Source organism: Plodia interpunctella, chromosome 17, assembly GCF_027563975.2.
Source record: "Plodia interpunctella isolate USDA-ARS_2022_Savannah chromosome 17, ilPloInte3.2, whole genome shotgun sequence".
Lineage (NCBI taxonomy): Eukaryota > Metazoa > Arthropoda > Insecta > Lepidoptera > Pyralidae > Plodia > Plodia interpunctella.
Window position 1 is genome coordinate 3,002,136 of NC_071310.1, and position 24,461 is coordinate 3,026,596.

At 34.4% G+C, this 24,461-nt stretch overlaps 1 protein-coding gene across 1 annotated transcript in view; it reads right to left on the bottom strand.

The window, feature by feature from the left end:
- LOC128677080 (protein doublesex-like) overlaps window positions 1–24,461 on the bottom strand; it is a 135,917-nt gene that overhangs the window by 12,260 nt on the left and 99,196 nt on the right. The window lies entirely within an intron of this gene.

The following is a 24,461-nucleotide window of genomic DNA, read 5'->3' on the forward strand; positions in this document are numbered from 1 at the left end:
TCGGACGAAGCCAGGGCGGGTCACTAGTACACTATGAACTATTCAATACATCTATGACTATGAATAAGACTACAATGTTCGGTCTCCGAACGAACAAATCGCTCAAAAGCAATACTGTATAAGCATTAACAACTCGACTGATGTCATTTGTTCCGTTATTCAGAACAAGATCGTAAAACTACATATTTCTTTACGATGTCCTTTGTCCTACTCTCAAGTTTTCATGTTGGCACCACTGAATTATTTTATTAGTTTCTCAATGGCCGAAGTAATAACTCTATTATAGATTTTATTCGCTCAGACGGACGGACATTAAATAGTTTTGTCATGTAGTTATTATTACAATTTCATTATTCGATGTATAGCACACAAGATATCAATAAAATTCGTTCTGAACTGAACTCACCAGGCTGTAACCGTTACAGTTAGAACCATATTGACATGAGTTAGTTGAAATTTTCTCAGACGATGTGTTTCTGTAATAACAAAATCTAAATATAAATATTAGGTACAAATCACACTGAATGAGTTAGCCCCAAAGTAAGTTCGATACTCTTGTGTTGTGGGAAACTCAAAGATACTAGGTATTATAACAAATACATATATATATAAACATCCAAGACCCAGGTCAATCGGAAAAAGATCATTTTCCATCTTGATCTGACCCAGGACCTCCAGTGTAGCAGTCCGGCATGATGACCACGGACCAGGTCACGGAGGTCGTCAAAGAACAGAATAAAATAAATATTGAAGAGGGTCCTCTATACAACAAACATTATTGTTCACTAGTCAAACTCGCACATGACCCCATTTATTGATAAATATATGTACTTTTGAGTTTCGTTTATAATTAGATGATGAGCTAGCAACATGCAGCATCACGAATTCACAATTGCACCAACTACAAGCTTCGAATTTATTTTAAACCAAAGCCGTAAGTATGCATCAGTAATCACAGATTACGTTAGCTACTCGCGGTAATTGACGCTGCAAAGAGAATTTTAACCATGTTTTAAGTAAGAACCAAATTTCACACTGTGTGACAAATCGCAGACTTAGATTGAGTGGTTTTACATAATTATTTTCGACTAACATTTTATTTTTTTATAGTTATAAGAATTATTTTGGATTTAATGTATGTTATCTAATATTTTTCTTTCCTATCTATATTGTTAAATCGTTTAATATCTTTAATATACTCAGTTACGTCTAGACAATTACATTAGATAGAAGCATAACCAATTCTTTACTTCATGTTATTATAAATTTTCACAGAAATATAATGTGTTGAGAAAAATTGATTGATCAGTGTGCAACAGATAGGAATATAATATCTAATAACTTAGTGATTCAATACAATTCTGTAACATTATTCACTTGATTCTGAAAACTAAATTTCCAATACAATGAGTATTGTTATACAAAGTACACCATAATAATTACGTTAGCGGTGTTTCCACATTTTGAGCGATAACATTAGATGTTTCTCAAATAACTATCAAGTAATGTTTAATAATACACCAGTAACGATGTATGTATGTATGTATGCACGTCACTATGCGCAGAAATGTTCGAGTGTAAACATTCGTATGGGTCTGTGAGGTGTGTTGTAGTAAATTGACACTATTGCAATAATTAATTTGCGCTTTCATCTCACTGTGTTAAAATAATTTTGCACTCAATTTTAATAACAAATTGCCACATTTAGTTGCGCTTCGGAACTTCCGTTTCTATGGCAATCACATTTATCGTAACTAATACTATAAATACTACAGTAGGTAAGTTTGTTTGTTTATCACCTCTTCACCTTTTATCTACTTACTCAACCAAACTTCTTAAAAAGTCTCATACATATAGTTAATAGTACGAAGAAGGACATAGGTTACATTTTTTTCATTGAAAAAGTACAATTCCCGTGGGAAATTCACGCGGGATAAGCCGATACCTAGTTCTTATCCCGTTTGCAAAAAACCACAGTGTGGCTGCGTCGTATGACATTTCACTATATATAATAACAAATTGTTGTCATGTCATTTGTTGTTTTTCTCTTTGCCATAAATCAAGCAAGCGTGTTTTGACATTGACAGGTGGCAACCTAGTTGAATGACAATGCAAGTTTTTTTTTTAAATGACTACAAAGGGCAAAAAAGTGTGCACAGTGGTGACTAATATGGAAATAAATGTTGAGTTTCATTTTACCAATATGGTGTTTGAGGATATTCAGTATGCATATAACTTCAATGATATAACTTTAATGCTAATATTTTTATTTGTAGCAATTTTTCTGAGTGTCATAAATTCGCTTTCGCTAAATTAAACGCCATTATCTTTTCTCTCCTCCGTCTAACCATTTTTGTTACTCTATATTTTAAGGACTTTATATACCGAAGCTCAAAGTAAACAATGTCATTTTTTTTTAAATAAAATGGCCCATTAAAATTTTCAAATTTGCCGTAAATTGGAACAGTCAAATTCAAACATTTTAAAATATACATTTCGTAACATAATAAAAGTTAATTTGAAAATTTTAAATGTATAATCTCTTTTTTAAATAATAAATTGGTATATTCCTGGAAAGGCTAAGGTATAAATGTCGTTTGGCCAAGTTTTACGACTTCAAATGATCCAAATTATAAGTTGGCGTTTATGAGAAATGTTACAAATTACAAACGAACTCGGCGGGCGACGGATTAGTCAGTTTTATATGTCTACACAATTTATTTTCAGAAATTTAATTTATGTCCTTAACTACTAACCGCATGAAAATCCATGCATCAGTTTTTGAGTTTATCGTGAACAGACAGATAGACGCGGCAATGGACTTTATTTTATAATATGTAAGGATTTTACTTTTAGACTTTATTTACAATAGGAAGTATGCCTTGATACAATAATAATATATAGAATAATTTATATTATTCAAAAGAAATAAACCAACCTCGAATAGCACCTGAAACATACTGATCGGTGCTCTAAACGGAATGGATCGGCGCTATGCGAATTGGAGCAGAGAGCGGCATGCGTCGTTTGAACGATATTGCGTAACAAACATTCTTTCTTTCACATGTATAATATAGTAGGATTCGTTGTATATTACCGTAAAAGTTTTAACTATAGCCAATCGTGATAGTTAGGTAAGGAAAGGCAAAAACTAGCGATAATTTCAATACTTTACTAACATTTAACCTTGGTAAATATAATTTTATGCCTTTATGGTTGGATAAAAGTGTTAGATACGTAATTATTTTCTAATAATACATTTACGGCCATTTATCTGTGGTGAGAGGATGGCATTAATACGAAAATAAGTGAAAATTTTAAGAAATCTTTCCTACTAGTATAAAGTTTGTAACTAATAACCTCTATATGTGTATAAACGGTAGGTTGCCTTGTTGTGTAGATATTTTTTGCGAAGTTTAGCCTTAATTTCAACATTTCTTGGGGTTGACGACCTCGGTGGCGCAGTGGTAAAGTGCTTGCCTCTGAACCGAGAGGTCCCGGGTTCGATCCCCGGTCGGGTCATGATGGAAAATGATCTTTTTCTGATTGGCCCGGGTCTTGGATGTTTATCTATATATATATATATGTATTTGTTATAAAATATAGTATCGTTGAGTTAGTATCCCATAACACAAGTCTCGAACTTACTTTGGCGCTAGTTTAATCTGTGTGATTCGTCCTAATATATTTATTTATTTATTATTATTATTATAATGAAATATAAAACACGTAGTACAGTCAACAGCACATTAAGTTACCCTGCATGCGGCGAGTTGCGAGTTTGCAATGAATTTGGGAAGGTTGATGCGCTGTTGACGTCACTGCGTCCAAGTGTTCTTTCTTTTTTTAAAACGATGCCAAAGTCAAAAGCGTTTATATCAAAATCCATTTTAATACATATATGTTAAAGTTGGTAAATAAATAATAATAAATAAATAAATAAATATTAGGACAAATCACACAGATTGAGCTAGCCCCAAAGTAAGTTCGAGATTTGTGTTATGGGATACTAACTCAACGATACTATATTTTATAACAAATACATATATAGATAAACATCCATGACCCGGGCTAATCAGAAAAATATCATTTTCCATTATGACGCGACCGGGGATCGAACCCGGGACCTCTCGGTTCAAGGGCAAGCACTTTACCTCTGCGTCACCGAGGTCGTCTATACTACGGTAAATGAATATGAGAGTACAGATTGTACTTTCACGCATGAAATATTTTTCACTAACAAAATATAACAATAATTCAAATTTAATAAAATTACATTTACCTATAAGAATGCTCTTTCTGAATCTAAGAGTTTTTAATTGTTTTCGTGTCATAATCAAATGCGTACACGGTATGGGATAAAAACAGCATGTGGACGTGTTACGTGTTTGTGTGTTTCGTGGTAGGCCTTCTAAATTCAACGCCAGCTCCACACACGTCGGCGAAATCAGACACATGCCGAAACGAATGCGTGAACAATGCGTAGTTAGCATGAGTGCTTTTATTTACCTCAATAAAATACCAGCAATGTATATTGAATCCACCGAAGTTTGGTAAACTGTTCGACGACAGTGTGGAGCCGGCACAATACTGAAATGTTTCCGGAAAAACATAGCAAACCAAACTTAGCCCAAACGCGACATATTGTCGCTCACTCAGATATTTATTATTGTGATTTTACTGTATTTTCACGAAATCTAATAACAATCTATATAAAGTTATTGTGATTTTCGCTGAAACATTCGCCTTGGGTTGTTTCAACCAATAAAAGCAAGTGGATGGCTCGTTTATGGCGATTTTATGGAAGTTCGTAAGCGGAATAGGCCGCTTTCACATTACACGAAATCGACTGTCAGGTGTCCACGTAAGGCCCGTGCACACCGATTTGTGTAGCAACGGTTGCATTGTATACATATACATATTATATTTTTATTTTATACTTCAATTCTTGTGGGATACATCAAAAGATGGAAAGGTATGTCTAGATTTTAGTGTACCTACCTACTTGGAAGAAAATATGAGGTCTAGGATGCACGCCAGTATAAAAACGTCTATTTACTTATATATTATGAATTTTAAGAGAAATTATTAGTTTATTTTCATAGGTTAAATTCAAATTGCATTTTTTTTTTCTGAAATACTCTTCAGATCTATATCTTTACGGATCAGGAAGTTTTGGAAGCTAAACGTCCTTGGGTGCACATCGACTGCCACCTTAATCAAAATTTTTATAGGTACATATACGAGTATCTTCGCCTTTATGCAATATAGATGCCTTTAGGCGACTTGAATATACCTGGCAATTTTTTTACAGAATAAATATAACAACACGGCATTTATTTTCAGAATATATATGTATGAATTACATAATACCTATACATTATCATATAAATGGTCGACAAATTAAAACTTCAAAAGAAATTCTCTGCTTAAAGGCAAGGCGATTATAACAAAGAAATTGTCTTCAAGACAGAATATGTCAGTATCAATTAATTGGATGTCTTCTAATTTGTCTAATGAAGGTAGTATTTCAAAGAAACTATCAACTTGAAGACAAATTGCAGCAACTCTCATAAATAATGCATTAGCAAGCCGAGTAAGTGAACGACTACAGAAAAACGTCTGCCTTTCTTCTATGAAACGTTTCTCTATACACTAGCTGCGCCCCGGGACTTCGCTCCTGTGGGAATTTCGGGATAAATAGTACCCTATGTGTTATTCCAGGTTATATTCTACCCGTGTACTAAATTTCATAAAAATTGGTCCAATACATTTTGTGTAAAAGACTAACAAACATACATACGAGTATACCACACTCTCACACACTTTCGCGTTTATAATATTAGTAGGATATAGTAAAACTGTTAGTGGGCTATGTATGTACATAGGAGATTTTACAGAAAAACAATTATGAGACTAATTGAAGCCAAAACTTTTTTTCAATTTTTGTCTGCATTCGCACTGTCGTCGGCGTACCTAGTAGTCAGACCATTGGGTCGATTGTTGTCAAATACGCTGAAAAATGTCTAGGTCGTCCCACCATTTTTTCTATTAAAACATAAATTATATCTAATACAATTTTCTGTTCTCTCGTCAATTCGTGATGAAGCTCTAGTATACTTTACATAGGTTAGTACATGAACATTGTTAAATATATAGATATTAAGTAGTAATTTACGGGGCACGGGGTGGGCTGCGTGCCCACCCCCATTTTCCTCTTTGAACTGATAATACTTTTGCATAAAAGTGAATATATAACAATGCTTAATGATAAAGAATGATGATAGGTGGAGCGGTACTTTAAAGTAATCCCTGTAATTGACAACATGAATTATTAGTTGCAAATATGTCTGAGATTTTGAGGTAAGTCCGACATGGGGCTTTCGTTGCATATTTCTTCTCCTATAGCTATTTATTTATGCAACAGTCTATGTAAACAGTGATGCAAGAAAGAGATAGACAGTAAATAGGAAAGTAAAAAGGTGCAGGTTATATCTAATGCAATCAGCGGCAGAGGAAAAGAGAGGCCAAAGGTTTATTTTTATTTTTGGTACAACATCGAGTATTGTAATATCGTACGACAAGTATATCACTACGTCGTACTTATATCATAAATGCGAAGTTTCTGAGGATGTATGTTTGTTACTCTTTCACGCAAAATCTACTGAACCGATTGTTATGAAATTTGGTAGACAGGTAAAATATAACCTGGAATAACACATGGGGAACTTTTCCGAAATTCCCACAGGAGCGTAGTCCCGTAGTAAGGGTACGAAAGGTAGTACAAAATAAACCTTTTAACAACCATCGCGACAGAAATACTTTAGAAACAAGCATCAAAATTCGAAAAAAAAAAATAGTGGATTCCCTATTTTTATGCATACAATTTTATGTCATAATTTAACATGGCATACTTATCATAATGTTTTAGGCACAATTTTTTTACGCATACCTACCATAAGCATAAACATTTTTAAGCATAATATTCTAAATCACATTGGCGGCTTCTAGGTGGTCCAAGGGCCACCACGCACCCTAACCTACTGCTACACTATAGCTTTATGCAAATCAAAATTATGGTTAAATACATTAGCCTAAACTATAATTACCCATGCTTATTGAAAAGATATGCCAAAAAACAAGTATGTCAAAATATTGTTATGTCAAAAATATATACTGATGCCTGACTTATTAAATTAGGATAGGATAAAAAAAACTAAATTAGGATAAAAAAAATATGTGAAAAAAAGAGATCCCAATTGAGTGCACGGGTAGAATATAATCTGGGATAACACATAGCGTTCCATCCAGAAATTTCTACAGGAGCGAAGCCCCGGGGTGCAGCTAGTGATAATTATAAATAAGACCTAAAGTGTTCATGACTCAGGTCTAAATTAGCCTGACCTAGGGTTTATGATCAGGCCATTCGAATTGAACAGTTCTGCGCAGGAAGAATCACGTCGCATGCGCAAGGGTGACAACAATTTTGAATGAGTTCTTAATTAAAGGAATTAAATAAACAATATCTTGTCAAAAGAAAATATGTTGATAGTGTCGAAGTAAAAATCAAAAGTTTATTCAAAAATACTTTCACAAGCACTCTTTAATATCAAATTTCGAAAATTCATGATCATGATAAAGCGACAAACTACTAGCATTTGGAGTAGCCACTGTGTAGAAAAACACCAAAAGAAACAGTATTATTTTATGAAAATTAAATAATGAAATGTTTGTTTGAATAGTTGTATTTTTTGTATCAAATCATAATAGTTTATTTATCGTACTTTCTTCGTGAATACGTTAATACATTTTCTTCACAAGACACACTGAAAACCGAATTGTTTTGTAAACAAAGTAACTAATCTTAAAACATCATACAATGTATCATAATATTATAAATGTTTATATTCTTGTTTTTTTTTTGTTGGTTATAAATAAAGTCAAAAACTACTGAACCGATTGTGATGAAACTTTGAACAGAGACAGACGAAATGTTCAGTACATAGGCTACTTTTTTTATTATGGTTTTATCCAAGCTAAGATGAATCGCGAGTATAATATCATTTTTTGTATATTTTGACATCGCAAAGAATACGGTGATCTCATTTCTTCATCCACATACAAAACATTATCCCGTATATCAACTGTGATGTGGTCACCACACAAAATAGAGTTAACCTAAATCATTTTATTCCTTGTTGCAATGCAGCCGTTTTATTTTACAGACATTGTTATAAAATAGTTAGATCATTGCAGTAATATAAGACAGAGGACACAGGCAGTAGTTTGCATGCGATTACTTGCCACCTGACGCGGTGAGTAGTCGTAAAAGTCATGTCAGATGGCTTTAGGCGACTTGAATAAAATCTTACACCAGTGTTAGCAATTAACATTTTCGAAAAAAAAGGCCGAGCATAGATTGATCCAAACCAATAGTCACTTTGAAATATTGTAAAGTACGCAGATTAAATATTTGGATTTTATAACCACAGAGTTATATAGAAATAAAAACATATTTTTAAATATATTCACACTTCCATACTACTATTTACTATCTGTATGTCTGTCCGTCACGATATCATGGCTAAACCGCTAGGCCGAATTTGACGAAATTAGGAATATATTTAATGAACCAAGGTCAAACTAGTAACTAGGGTAACAGCTAGTAAGTATATAATAATATAAGTGCATATATACCTTTATGCAAGTATATAATGATGATCGCATCTACTGTTAGCTATATATTTATTGCTAACATTTAGTACATAGTATACTGAATGTTAGCAATAAGTGTGTCTTTTATGCCGATTTCAGTAATTAAAGTTTGCATGAATAAATAAAAACAATATTGGTCGGCGTAAGAGAGAAGTACAGTATAAAACATTTATCTATTTTGTATGTAGTTTGCAAGCAAAGATTATTAATAATGTTATTATCCTATGCTCCAGTAATAGAAGCGAATATGCGAAAGAAAACAGTTCGGTGTGCTGTTGACCGTACCAGAAAATTGACAACCAATTTTCCAATAAATTTTCGATAATACGACGTTTCCTAATACGTTATTTGTCAAGAAAACGATGTAAATCGTTGTCTGGCACCTAGGCTGGGAGATGTTCTAAATCAAGAAGATAAATATTCAGTCATTTACAATATACGACGAATTAAACGGTGGCACACGCGAACTTGCGCGTGAACGATACAAAATCGAGATTGTGACAGATTAGACGAATTAGCGGGAATAAAAATAAAAGGGCGGGAACATTATGAGGAACGCGGTTAGGACGCGGCTATACTGTTTACTGTAAAAGCACGCGCGCGTGACTGCTCTGAAGCGATTATTTGCAAAACAATTACTCGGCCGGCAGCGGTTAAGATTCGACTTTCAGAAAGGGTCGTGCACAAAGCTTTTTATTCTTAGCATCCTGTAAATAAATAAAAAAATTGCATTGTGTAAATAAAAAATGCGATGGTAATTCTGTCTTATCAGGGTTATTGACAGTTTGAAAATTGGCCTAAAATTACTAATGGAAAAGATTCCCGATCGAATAAATAAAATATATCTTAGAATAGGTACTTAAAAGAATGTGACAAAGCTTAGGTATGAATACATATGTTACTATCAAATTGAAAATCTTTCTCGTTCGACATTGTAAACTGTCGAGAAATTGTGAATTATAAAAATCGTTTACCATTCGCTTTTTCGATATTTTATGACCTATCGCTAAACGAATTACTAAATTGTCGAATGATACACGACAACATACCTTAGCTGAATGATTGACAAATAAAAAAATTACAGACAAACGAAACGAAAAGCGCTGCAATAATTATTCAGCATTATTAAAAATATATATTTCATTTTTTTTTAATCATTGTGGTCACATCCTTGCATGCGCAGGCGTCGTCGTTTTCCATGATTTAGAGTGGTGTTTGTTGGCTTGCATCCGGGGCCCGCCGGTCTGCGCGTGTTTACGACGCTTGCAATGTAAAACCGCCTTTATGTACACTTCAAGACAATTTTTTGTCAAACATCCATAATACGATACCTCCTAAATATGGATAACAAGATTCAATAGGATCCAAGATTACCCTGGGTTCATAAGCAGCAATACATTTTTCTTTAAAAAAGTGTTTTAATGGGTTTACCTACGCCCGGGCTTAAATTGGGGATAATCGTTTTTACCCCATTTATTCAGAGACAAGCTTGCGATTTATTGCGATGAAAAATTTAGTTTTCTCACTCACTCTCACAATGCATTGTATATTAATGAAGCATTAATATCGGTATATATTGTATATACCTCTAATTTGGCTTGCTAATATTTGTAGTAATATTGATGACTAACAATATCATTAATTATATACTGAAATATTCTCAATAGACGTACAGTAGGTATTATAAATGAACATTAAATGTGAGTTAATTATAAATAGATCAATTAATTATTTCTGCGCAGTATAATGTATATTTCAAGTGTACAATCGGCTGATTGTCAAAAATACACGTGAGGTCCAACAGAAATATAAACTTCAGAATTGTGCCAACCGTGTAATGATCAAAAAGTTAAGCCAAAGCAATTTTACATATTTTGAAGCACTATATAATTTCATGAGCGACACACGATAGCGCGTTCTAAAACTAGATATCGCCATCTAGTGGCACACATATTCAACTTGAATATTGGCGCTTAAAAATAAGTGTCAAATCTAACAAATGTACGGATTAACGTAATTAATATAAATGCAGAATTTACCAGCTGAGTGAACAAATAAAATTATATACTACGAATATAATGTAATTTAGAATAGATTAATGCATTATTCTCAAGTCTACTTCAAAATTTAATTTTAATATAGTGATAAGTGTTTAATATAATTTGATAACTAACTTACAACTAATAAATAAGCCTGAGTGTGCTCTGAAGCAACTTAAAATGGTGATAAGTTCAGCGAAAAATCTTTGCTCACAGCTGAGATGACCAAAGCACTGGTTTAGTCAATCGCTTCGCAAAATCAACTAACAGACACGCGTTTGCATACCACCATGAAGAATAAATTACGAATATAATTGTAAAAACAAGTTTCAACGATAATTATATATATCAGTGCAGTTGTAATTTCTACGTTGCCACAACATTTTGCCAAAAAGACGCGCCTATGCTAGGGATGCCACCTTTTTTTAACGAAAATATATAGTTTTTAAAATGCTGCATGAACTTTCGCCTCGTACGACATCCACGGGAGTATTTGTCGTTTCGTCATTAGTCCTTCTAGGGTGGAACCACAAGCCACCTCATTATTATCATTACATAGTATAAAAAGAACTTCCCGTTGTATGTCTGTCCCGATTTATGCTTAGATCTTGCGAGTTTTAAAAATAGATATAGCAATTCTAGAGGAAGGTTTATATGTGCGTAATATTGCACCCGTGCGGGCAGGCCTCAAGTTTTCTAAAATATATAGTACGAAAGAACACACTACGAGTGGCAACCCTATCATCGCATACATCACTCTGACCACACGTAGGAACACTTCATTTTATGTCACCACTCCTTGTAAATTATGTTCAAAATTAACAAAAAAATTATAATATGTATAAAAATACGAGTACATATTTCACTAGTAATAATCGCATTGCTAATTTATTAAACGTTTCAAACAGTCACTGGTGTTGATTTTTATTGTGTGTTCTGAAGTTTATTTACATAACTAAACCTACTAGGCTTGTTGCTTCTCTCTCTCACTTGAGGGTATTCTCGGTTTCTTCCTCAGCCGTTGAGCGTAGGAGCCCAGGTTTCACTTTGCTACTTTCTGGACATACGAATATTTTTATACCCAAATTTCTACACTAATATTAGTATACCACTAAAACACTAACATTCCACATAGGCAAAAAGTACAGCCTTAAACAACACCATAAACAACATTTAAAACCATAGAGTTGAGGTATAAATCTCTACTTACAAAGGAAAAGGCACAGTCGATGAAGAACGATGATACAATGATAATGTATCTGAAGATGAAATACAGCTCCCCATGAAATTCAATAAAGCATTATGCAACTCAGATATTAATCACATCTTTACGATATCAGAGACACCGCTCCGTGCGATATTGAATAAACTATTATATGAAGATTGTATCTATGCGGAATACTCCGCAAGAATGATAGAAAATATGCCAAAGGTGGCCAAGAAAAAGAGGTAGAAATAAATAAATAGGTAACTTATATTCACATTGAGACACACAACACATTGAGAGCTAAACTTTGTCACATAGTAACGAACACCATACATAAAAGAGGGGTGAATCTCAGGGCGTTTCGATCGCTGCGGCCGCGCTGTCATTACGATCCATCAATTTTCTTGAGGAAGGAATGATTTCCAAAAACCAAACATTCATAAATTGACATTAGCACGATGCGCTTTATTTCAAAGTCAAACTAATTCTTGTCTTTGTTAAAATTTGAAAAATTTGTAATGTCAGCGCGGCGGCAGTTGTTTAAACTTTTAACCCTCTGAGAAACACTTACATAGGAATTTTTGGATTAAATAGGCTACATATTATTCCCGTCCATATTCTTCCAATTTCAACGAGATTCATTCCGTATATTTTGAGTGATTGAGTAACAAACTCACATACAGATTCAGCATCAATAAATATGGTAGTAATATATTTGCTAGCTAAGGAATCAAACTCGAACCCGATTATGGACAAAAATCACAAAACTTATAGGACGGGAACTAGTCAGTAAAACGAGGACAGTAGGTGTAAAAAGGAACTACTGTTTAATCCGGGCTTCGCATGTGGTCCTGCTCCTCAAAGGTGACACTCGTAAAGAAGCCATTAAAACTTAACGACCCGTGTCGTGGACGACGTTTGGACATTTTTAAAATGTTGTCGACTTTTCAAGGTACTATACATACATGGTCCTTCTGGTTTCGCCATGTCCATCCGACTAACAATACACCGCTTCTGTTACCGGACGGATTTTTGTACGGAATTCACCAATGGAAAATCCGTGACGGGAAACTAGTTAAAAAAGCTATAGTTATGGATTTGTTAGGACAGGATCGTGGCAAGTGGAAATCCCTAGGCCCTATTATAGCAGATATCCATGATTATTAGTATAAGTATTATGAGCTTCTAGGCGTCACAGCGGAGAATGTTACGCTCAGGTGAGAGAGACATATATAGAGGGAGAGATATCTGTGGGCTTAGTGCGGTTTTGCATTTCACTTCTTCGCTGCGTCTCACTTCGAATCGATTCGATGATGGTGAGTGAAACGCAAACCCACACTAGCCCCTCTGGTTATAATTATAAATATAAACTACACACCGATACCGGTTGACGAACAAAAGATTTAGGACTTAATAAAATAAAACTAATATTTATTAGACAGTTTAATCGACAAAAAGTATGAATAAACCAGTTTCTTTGTAATTTTAAGTCGTCAAGAAGTGGTTTTAAATGCAAAACAGTATTATTACGCTCGGTTAGGTGCAAGTATGGGTTTGAACTTTAATTTAGTATGTGGCAAAATTGCTTGTTAACTTCTAACTGACGCTTTGTATTGTACTTTTATTAATAAAATATATAATTATTTGATGTTGTCAAACGATTTCCATTTTATAACAACGTCTCTGTATTCCTAACAATATGTGATGAACGCAAAATTTTGAGACGGTTTAACAAACTTGCATTAGCCGGAATTGCTACAAAAAACATTTTTTCTTTCTAGAAAACACGACAAAGAAACGTCGTAGGTACTAAATTTCTACTAGAATTATAAAAAGCTAACAATTCATCACGAAACAGCATAAAACAGTCGCTAGATGGTATTTTACGGTTTAAAAATACGTGATTCCTGTATCTCGTAAAATAAAACATCTTTAACACAGATGTAGTGTGAAAGACTACATTGTGCGTATTCATCAAATTTTAACAACATATTAACACCCGTGTCCTCTCGGCCGAGTTGAGGGCGATACGGATTAAGGGACAGTAAAAGTTAAGCACAGCCGGAGTGTTGTGGTGGCCGGATGAAGCGAAACGCTATAAAGTTACAGTGTTCCCTTCTGACGCGGATCCAGCTCTCAAAAAAGGTTGTGGTTACTTGCCGATAATTACTAAGAAAGCGACTTGAATGTTGTTACACAATCAGACAGCGGTGTTAACATTTAACACATTCGAAAAGAAATATATTGACTATCTTTATCGCAAAAAATATGGAATCGTTTCGTCGTTAGCTAAACATTGAATTTCAGCTCATAAAAGTAAAAGCTAAATATATTATCTATCATATATATATCTCTTCAATGTTTAGGTATAAAATAATACCTAAACATTGAAGAGCCGGGAGTCTATTCTGTTCATATAAGGCAGGTAAGGAAATTTCTGTTCATACAAGGAAACTTTTCTTTGATTTGGTTGATTTTTTGGTTGATTTGGTATTGGTAAACAATAAATATAAATATATTAGGACAAATCACACAGATTGAGCTAGCCTCAAAGTGAGTTGGAGACTTGTGTTATGGGATACTAACTCATCGATGCTATATTTTATATAAAATACATATAGAGATAAACATCCAAGACCCGGGCTAATCAGAGAAAGATCGTTTTTCATCATGATCCGACTGGAGATCGAACCCGGGACCTCTCGGTTCTGTGGCAAGAACTTTACCACTGCGCCACCGACGTCGTCAAAAAACAATATTAGAATCTAACTGTTAAAAATACTTAGTTGTAATTTAAACATTAGGTTTTTTTTACAAGGTTATGTCTAATTTTTAAGGTTCCGAAGTAAACACCTTTTGGTTAAACCATGTCTTATCGTCCATCCGTCATCAGTTTACCTCAAAGACCACAAAAGACAGGGTTAAGGAAGAATAATTTGGTGGAGACATTAATCAAGCCGATGTATCTGTAGAAAAAATAAAACAAATGCTTTTCACATTGACCTAAACGGCATGACGGACAAGTGAATAAAGGTGGGGACATGCCCTCCGTGCACCCAACGATGGATCCGCGCTTCATACCCTTTTGGCGGGTAATCGTGAGAATTTGTAGAAATGTTAGTCGCCAAGTCGTTTATGGATTTGAACAATCAAGGTTCTCTTTACCTGCGTATATTCTATGTATTATAAAATATATTATGTGTAGCCTTGGAGTTATTTTTAACACCCCGAGGCAAAAAGAGAGGTGTTATAAGTTCTGTTCTGTGTCTGTCTGTGTATATGTGTATCTGTCTGTGGCATCGTAGCTTCCAAACGGATCAACCAATATTCGTTTATTTTTCTGTGTCATAGATAATTTTATCCCGAGTGTTCTTAGCCATGTTTCATGAAAATCGGTTCAGCCGTTCAAACGTTGTAGCGAAATGAATATTGAAAGTCGGGTTTTTTTTTTAATTTGTCTAACAAATAAACTTGTTTCCATATCGTGTACGCGTGTAAAATAAAAGAGAAGAAAAAACAAGTTTAGACCGATTTTCATTAAACAACAAACAAACAAGTTACGCTTTCACGGGCCGTTTTTTATGAGTTTTGTAATAGATTAAGTTAATGACCCGACGGGAAACATATGCTATCGTAAGCGGAGCTATATAAATATAGATATAACAATAATATCAAATCATTGTACAAATATAAATTTCTACTTATTGCCACTAAGTTGGTAAGTACTAAGTAATCTACGACAATACCATGGGCAAAGGTGTAGGTCAAATCGATGGAGCCACGACCTGAATGTGAAATGATTCTGCATCATAATGGTAGGTAACAGAAACAGACTGTGTGAAAGAATAAAATTTACACATAGTAATGGTATTACATTACAAAATGGCTAAATGACGTTCAGACAAGTCCTTAACCGTGTGACCACTTAACATCAGGTATCCCACATTTGTTTTCCTTCTCGGTGGTATAAAAAAATATGTTTTAAAATCATTTGTCAAATACTCCTATATATGTATAGTAGTCAACGGTAGTAGTGTTATGAAATTAAGTAAAAAATATATGACGCAAACCGGCATAAATAATTATTCAATTATAAATGCTTATTAGCAAATCAAGCGCTGCTTGTGCAATAACAAGCAATGTCAAAATGATTTTAATGTTTAATTATGTAGATTTGTTCTTTGAGCTGTTGTAGGTAAGACGGGAAGATCTCAATTTTATTAACAAATGCCTGTATATTTTTTATTACATACGGTAATAATGTAGGGAACAAATATCTGGCTATGCCACTCCCGCCTGGCTTTGGCAGAAGGGGCACACCCAAGAAATGCTGGCTTGATGTCTTGATGCTGAATATGCGCGCGCCAATGGTCTGACAACTAGGGATGCCGACGACCGTGCGAAGTGGAGACGAAAAAGTATAAAAGGTCTCTGGGCTCCGATCTCAACGGCTGAGGAAGAAACCGGAAAAACGCTCAGATGAAACAGATAGCGTACACGTTCGTTGTATTTACTAACAACTGAATGGAAATAACCTACTATCGGTGGTCTGGGAGCGAAATAAAAACATAGAATGTTACCACCTGCTACTCCCGCGCAGATTATAAAAGTCGTGGGAATTTCGGAATACAAGTTGTACCATGTTATTCATGGTCATTATTCCTCAGAGATTCCTGGTAGAGACACTTTTTCGTGATTTTAGTTAGTGTCCAGTGAGCCGACTCGCTAAGAATAACACAAAATTGTAACGTTGTGCGCAAATACACAGTTGTTATGTATGTCGTACTGATAATTTGCAACTAATTGAATCCCATGTTAATGAATACATTAACAAGTAATTCTGTAATTAGAGGTCTCGCACTCCTAACCGGTAATCTCACAGCCAACATCTATTCCGTCGACTGATTCCGCTTAAAACTGGACCCGCGGAACCAGTAATAAAAAAAATATTAACTGCCAGAATTAAATCAAACAATATGGCCTTAAAAAAAAACAAAGCCTAAGAATTGCAATTTTACCTTTTCACACTTTTACCACTTAGGGTAAAAGTTTTAAAAAGAAATATTGCAAACGGAAACAGACACAATCTCAGACGACATCAAAATATACATTTTGATGTCGTCTGAGATTGTGGATAAATCTGACACAATTTTTATTTTGCAACGCGCTTTTTAAATTCCCAACAGATGTAAAAAGGACCTTTTTTATGTAGCTATCACGTCCCACAAGCAAGAGCGCCACCTCTCTGCTTCCAGGAGTAGGTAGTACATAAACAAAGCATTGTACACAAGACCAGTGCACGCTAGAAACGTAAGAAAATCCTGGTATTGATGGGTTTTGTCGTAAAGTGGCACCTAACTGTCAAACTTTGATTGGATCACCGAAGTTGTTTGAATTCGTTCAGGGAAGCAACGCTTCGGTTTCGTCAGATGAAGTCGATTTGAATGCAAGCGGCATACTTTATACTAACAATAAGGCCGCTTATTGTCTTTTTTGGTGCAATATAGTGTTTTTTTACTTTAAAATAAAGTTCAAGTCACATTGTTGATAAATTTATAATCCCAACTAATATTATACATGCGAAAGTTTGTTTGTTTCTATAAGGAGAAATAAAAATCAATTTATGAGTGACATCTGTATAAATTTCAATGGATATATTGTTTAAAAAAAGTTAAATAGGCCATGAGTTCGTTTTTAATTGACTTTATAAATCTAAAGTTCTAAAGGCCTACTAAGGGCATCAAGGAAATAAGTGTTACTTTAACCCCACAATAAAGGGCATTATAATTTAAAATCGCTCGACTTTTGATGCACAAGAACATAAAACTGATCGTCCATCACGAAGTTAACTTTGTGTAACTTAGCTCGCTTAGCTGAGCCAACTTTCCTAATTTTAAATGTTTCTAAGTAGCATCTAATGATAGGGATTCATCGGTGTACTACAGAGATAAATATATTTGATTTGATTCGTAAATAAAACTACAGTTTATAGTAAGAATATACAAGACATTAGTTTAAAACGCACAATGTCTTGTTGATTCGAGGAACAGTAATAAAAAAGACCTACCTGATTTCATTAAACACTTTATTTTCAATGAAACACGAACGATTCACTGAATCAGAATCACAGAGCAAAATATTTATAGAGACAAAGCGTTGTATGTTTGCATTGTCACAATTTTGTCAATTATTATTTGTTACATTGATATTTTATATCATGAAAGTTTGCTGATAACATAAAAATTGTAATAATAGAATTTTTTGGAAACTTTATTTAAACAAATCGTTGAAAAAGATTTACTTATAGAATTAAGAATTTCACGCGAGATTTTACTTTTTATATGTAAGATAAGTTTTCTTTTAACACCACGTTGTATAAATGTAAACTCATGTTTTTGCAAATAAATGAGCTTTGTCTTTAAACTGTTAATAATGAATGCATGTACCTGCCAAATTTCAATATGAAAAATACTTATTTGTTTAGGAAAGCAGTATGTGGTCTGTATTTCGTCACTGTGGCTCTCTAGATAAAGGTGTTCTAGGTAATGCTTAAAAGCCTGATGGACTTTGGGATTTAATTTACTCTGTACTAACAACTAGCAGTGTAGTAAACGATTTCTTTGAAGCCAAACAAGATTCTATTTACTAGTTTTTTCTAATAAATTTTAGTCAAAATAAAATTATTTATTCACAAATTAGGCCTTCACAGGCACATTTTCACGTGAAATTTTTATTTTATAAATAAATTTCAGAGTATACTGTGGCAAAAGAGTCTAAGCCACAAATTAGGCAACAAGCAACTGATACCCTTGGCTTGGTGTTGCAGGCGTTGACAGACTGCGGTGACCAATTACCATCAGCTGGATTCGGCCCACCTAATGGTAAGTGGTCACTATTTGCTTGCTTGGTGGTATAAAAATAATATGAAAAACATATAACACATACAAGAAGTCTTTGTTTTTTTTAACCTCGATAAAATATAAACCAAGATCATTGAACTGGGGATAACAAACAACGCATTTTTGTATATCGATAAGTCGCAGGTTATTTACCTACATTTGTCTCTTTCTCTTTCAAACTGTACTAAAAAGAGATAAAAACGTATTCGTTGCTTTATTGTGGACAAGGCGTTAGTCGCATAAAACATAATAAACACAGCATTGTCGCAAGTCCATACTTTATGGGGGCAATTTGTTGTCTTATACGACCTTTACTCAGAATAATTGAATATTTCAAAGGTACATATTCTATGTAGGTATTGGATTTAGTAAGTACTTCGTACCGGAGTACCTACTAATTCTATTTTTAGATCAGACCTGAAACGGCACACAAGGTAAGTACACATTTCTAGGTTATTAAACTGTTTCATACTTTCTATAATAAAAAAATATTTTCCAGCTTTGTTTACTCCACAACGTCGTCACGTGTAGGTATACAGCTTACAATGTCCCATGAAAAACAAATAAAACACATTGAACTCGCTCTAAAATTAGACCAATTTATCTATAGGTTCTCGAATTAATACAGAATACTCGTAAAGAATGTTAACTATAATTGGCTGGGATTGGTCGCGGAACAACACGCACCCGTACTACCTGTCACAACCGCACATGTATGGGCAATCCAGTCTTCCATCTGTCATACAGTATTGGTGCTCCAATGCGATGCGAATTTTAGTTCCATCAAAGACTTTCAATTACAGTTCGAATAACAAGTGCGGGGGACTCGTTTACGAGTTGATTTTTGAAAATGTTGATATTGCTTTACAACGGTAGAACTCAATTTTGAAACTATAGATTCTAAGATAAAGATTACAGTTCCTCTTCTATATCCCATAAGGAGTAGACAGAGCCAAGTTTTGCAAAACTCGAAAGCCACGTTTGGCTTATAGAGGGAATTTAAGTTTTACAGTGACAGTTTGCAAGCCCATCGCGATCTAAAGCCAGAAAGAAAAATCAAAAGTTTATAGGTAGCTCTTTTTTGACTTTCATTTGTTTGAAATTTGATGGGGTTTGAAATTTTTATATGCCAAAAGTGGATGCTGCTGAGCTGGACCCTATTGGCACCGATTGTGGCATCCATTTATGTATAAGAATCATTTAAGTCTTTAGTGTCGCAGTTTGTGTTTAGCCAATAAACTTTATTTCTTTCTTTCTTTGGATTTAAAATTGGCAACCCTAGATGGCACGCTAGGACTGCCACGCGCTTACGCCCAGCACGTAAACAATGTACGCAAACAACAAAATGGCTCACAATCGTTTGTAAGTTTTAATTGAATTAGGCCAGTGGCGTCATCGCTCAAAGTAAATTGAATATTTATTAAGAAACATGTATTGATTAAAGTTATATCTGCTAATTTATCAAACGACAACCCTTAATGCGAGCTAAACCGGTCATACCAATATAAATTAAATGTAAAACCTATATGGTAATATACAAATTGCTCACTACTTTGGCCTGTTTAATGATGTTTTATCACTTATGATGTTTTGATGTTTTGTCACATTTAACGATACCAATTGTATTGAATAATAACGAATTGTTATGACATAATTACTTTTTTAACTCCTAGGCGTAAGATCCGGCGCTGTGTGGCCATTGAAATTATCTTTATTTTTGCCCGCGGCTTCGCCCCCGTGAGTGTAATACAAACTTTCACTGGAATTTCTTAATGGAGCAGAACTTGCGATTGACCCAAGATGCCGACGAACGTGTAGGAGAAAAAATAAGAAAGCTGATCCTGGGCTTGACGCTCCACGGTGGCGGAAGGAACCCGGAAGATGTTTAGATGCGAGAGAGAGAGACATAATCCTTTCCTACGATGAATTTAGTAAGTAAGTGAATAAAAATCGATGTTGACATTCGTCTTCCAGCATTATCTCGGAGTCATCAAATTAGATCCGCACTCGGTCGGTTTATATTAACCGACTTTAGAAATTGAGACTATAGTATCTTATGACTAGGACATCTAATCTCATACAGCCAAAGTATTAAAATGACAAAGACCATTCTGGAGTTCCATTTAACCTGCAGTACTAAAGATAAATTTAAATACTCAGACAATATTTTATGGCTTATTTTAGGTACGTTTTACGATGGAAGACGACGGGATGAATGTCTGGCTAGATTTTATAGGGATCTAGTTCTATGCAAGAGATCAAAATATATTGGTAATAATTGTACGCTTTTGTGTCTTTGTCTGTGATAAAATGCTATTTGTTTGGCCAATTACATTGTGAATAGGTAGTTTTATTCACGTTTTCAAATGACACGTGTAAAAGACTCCCTAAAAAAATACGTAATAAAAAGAGACAAAAAATTGAAAACATTTTATTATGCATATGTCATTCCTTTATAATTTACTGTTAAAACCTGAGCCCATATGTACAACTTGTAATCAAATTAATATAATTGACTAATATAATACTTGTAATCAAATTATAATAGCAATTTCCGGCTCCATCATCAACGCAATTACGACAAATGTATTTACTTACATAGTCCGATTTTTTTAATTATTCCACACCATTTCCACACATAGTATTTTTGCCAACGTAACGACCCGGCAGCGCAAAACAGTAGCATGTCAAAGATTTTTTTAGGACTCGTGTCAACTCAGCGATAAATCAATATTGTTATTAGACATGGCTTCATACAAAGGAGCGCTAGCGCTGCAGCTGCTTGACGGACTCAAAGTGACGTTTACGCGCGAAAAGTTTTATAACCCTGCGACGGGCGAGACGTCGCGTCTCGTAGTGACGAGCCGAGCATGTTTCTTTGTTGTCGATAAGATTTTTTTAAATGTCCACAAAATACGCTGCGTCATACATGGATGAACTTGAAGATTACAAGAGAAGGATGGAAAGACCTGGGCTAGGGATTGTCGATAAGATTATTTCCGTTTTTTTCAGATTATGTTATAAAACTAGGAAAGTATAAATGTATTTTCGACGTTCAAGTTCTAATATCATGCAAGTAATTTTTTGCAACTTTTCAGGAGAGACAGAAAACTGAATAATTTTATTAAGACACAATTAAATATAGGCATCAAATTTCCAAAAATAAATTACGTCATGATAAAACTCGAACTAAAATGTTGTTTTAGTGATTACATTCTCCTATTTATTTACGGAAGTTTGCCTTAGAATTATTACTTAAGAATCTTCTTCTTCTCATGGCTGAGGGTCGTAGTCATTACGTGGAATTAAACACACATAACAACTTTCTTGGCATTAGTAATGGAGTGGTTTGCCATTGCCTTCTCCATTTCACACACAAGTTAATAATCAACCAGTGTGCAGGTTTCCTCGCGATGTTTTCTTTCACCAGAAGCAAGTGGTGGTCGATGAAAAGTACTATACATGAGTCAGATTGGTATACAAACTCATGTGGCACAAGTAGGATTCGAACCTGGGACCTTTCGATCCAGAAGCGGGCGTCTTAACCATTACACCACCACCGCTTCTTAAGAACCTAGGTCTACACTATTACGGTAAATACTTTTTTTCTAATTTGTTTTTGGATTTTATATTTGAACACAAATGGTTAACAAATTATTATGTTATATACATCATCATTTAGATTTTTCCTCTTTAATTACACAATTTTAGATTTTTTGTAAAAAGTTATAAACTAACGTTTTGTTTTTTATTTGCTGCGATTGCATGTACAGGCAAAATATAATGACAGTGGCGGTCTCAGATAATAATGACATAACAGCCACAGATAAAGTTCACTTCACTTGACTTTTACCTGTGGTCGTTTTAAATCATTTGATTTCGGCTATCGATACTGTCTGAACAAGAGCGTCACTCCAGTCGAGTCAAGAAACATTTTTACGACCGCCGCTCGCCGTCGTCTCGTTCCTGTTTTCAAATGGATGTCAACTTGTGGTAGGTCACTGGTTAAGAGAGCTAAGTCGATCACATTTACTTATGTTTGTTTTGTTTATCAAGGAATGGTACATATCTCCATAAGTAAGTCTAATAAAAATCACATAAAAAGTTGTAATGAAAATTCTACTTATTATTATTTAATGGTACCCAAAGGGTAAAATGAGAGCCTATTACTAAGGCTCTGTTTGTCCGTATGTCATCAATCTGTATCCCAAAACCTATTTTAGTTAGACAGTTGAATTTTTACAGCTGATGTGCATATTTGTGTTCGCGCTATAACAACACAATAAATAACAGAATAAAATTAATATCTTAGTGGGCTGCCATACAACAAACGTGATGTTTTTTCCATTTTTTGTAGATAATGTTATGGAACCCGTTCTTTATATCTCTCTCTCTTAAAATAATTTGTGTAGTAAATAGAAGACCCGCCATTTTTAAACCTTAGTTAAATGATTGAGTTTTGTTATATTTTTATTCTAGCTAAATACCAAGTAATTAGTTCTGTAGTAACATCATAATTGTTCCAATTTTATATAATTTTTACGCTGTAATTATGTACACCGTCTACCAATTAACACGCAGAAGTATTTGTTTTTTCCCAAGCTAGACGGCAAGACTACGTAATTTACGAGTGGCCAGTAATAAAAGTTTTTGTTGCGAAAAGCGTTGGGTGCTATAAAAATGTTCTATCCCTTTCTAGCGCGGGTTTACGAGCGTGAAAATAGGAGATAGCTATATATTGCGCCGGTAGTTTTATTACTCTGTGGAAGTGATGCGAGCGTATGGATCAGGAGAACCAGGACTCGGAAACTCTTTGATGCATACCTAAAGAATGGGCTATGCATTTTCAGAAAAGTACGTACTGAAACAAATACAGTAGTTTAATTTATTCGTGGGTGCAAGGGACATCGCACGCGTAAAAGACAAAGCCCTTTCCCGTCCATATCAAAATATGCAGTTTTTACGAACATGATATAAAAGAAAGTTCTAAATATATCCAGACTTATATGTGAATATTGCGTGGGAAAATTGCATGTTGTATTATTATTATGACTTACTCAATAGGTAGGTCTTATATATTATTTTGTACATATGTCGAGCTAAATAAAGTCAAATAACTTTATAAACACGATGTTTTTATGCAAAATCAAAGCATTTCTTTAGAAATTAGACATTCACAGGCACTTTTCATACAACAATGTGTATATATATTCTTCATCATTACACACATGATTTGTTTTTTTAGGTCCTACTATAAGAAACTGTAGCACCAGTATAACTTAATTGTAGTAACCGTCTCGTCAATTCTAAATACCAGTATGTAATAAGTACATTATCAAGGTATCTACAAGTAATTAGGTACTCTGCAGAGTGTCAAAGGTATGTAGTATTAAATAATTGCGCGCTGGCAACATTGCGACACTAGCGCCACCACATCATCTGCGGCAGCACGAGTAAACAAGGGCGCGTATCCGTGCGAATAAACGTCAAGATAGACAGGTGTCACTGAAGGGAGATCAGACGAATAATGTTGTGGTGTGCGATGAAAAGTGCTTGTGTTCATTGTGTATGCGCATTGTATATTATATGGATAGCAACTAT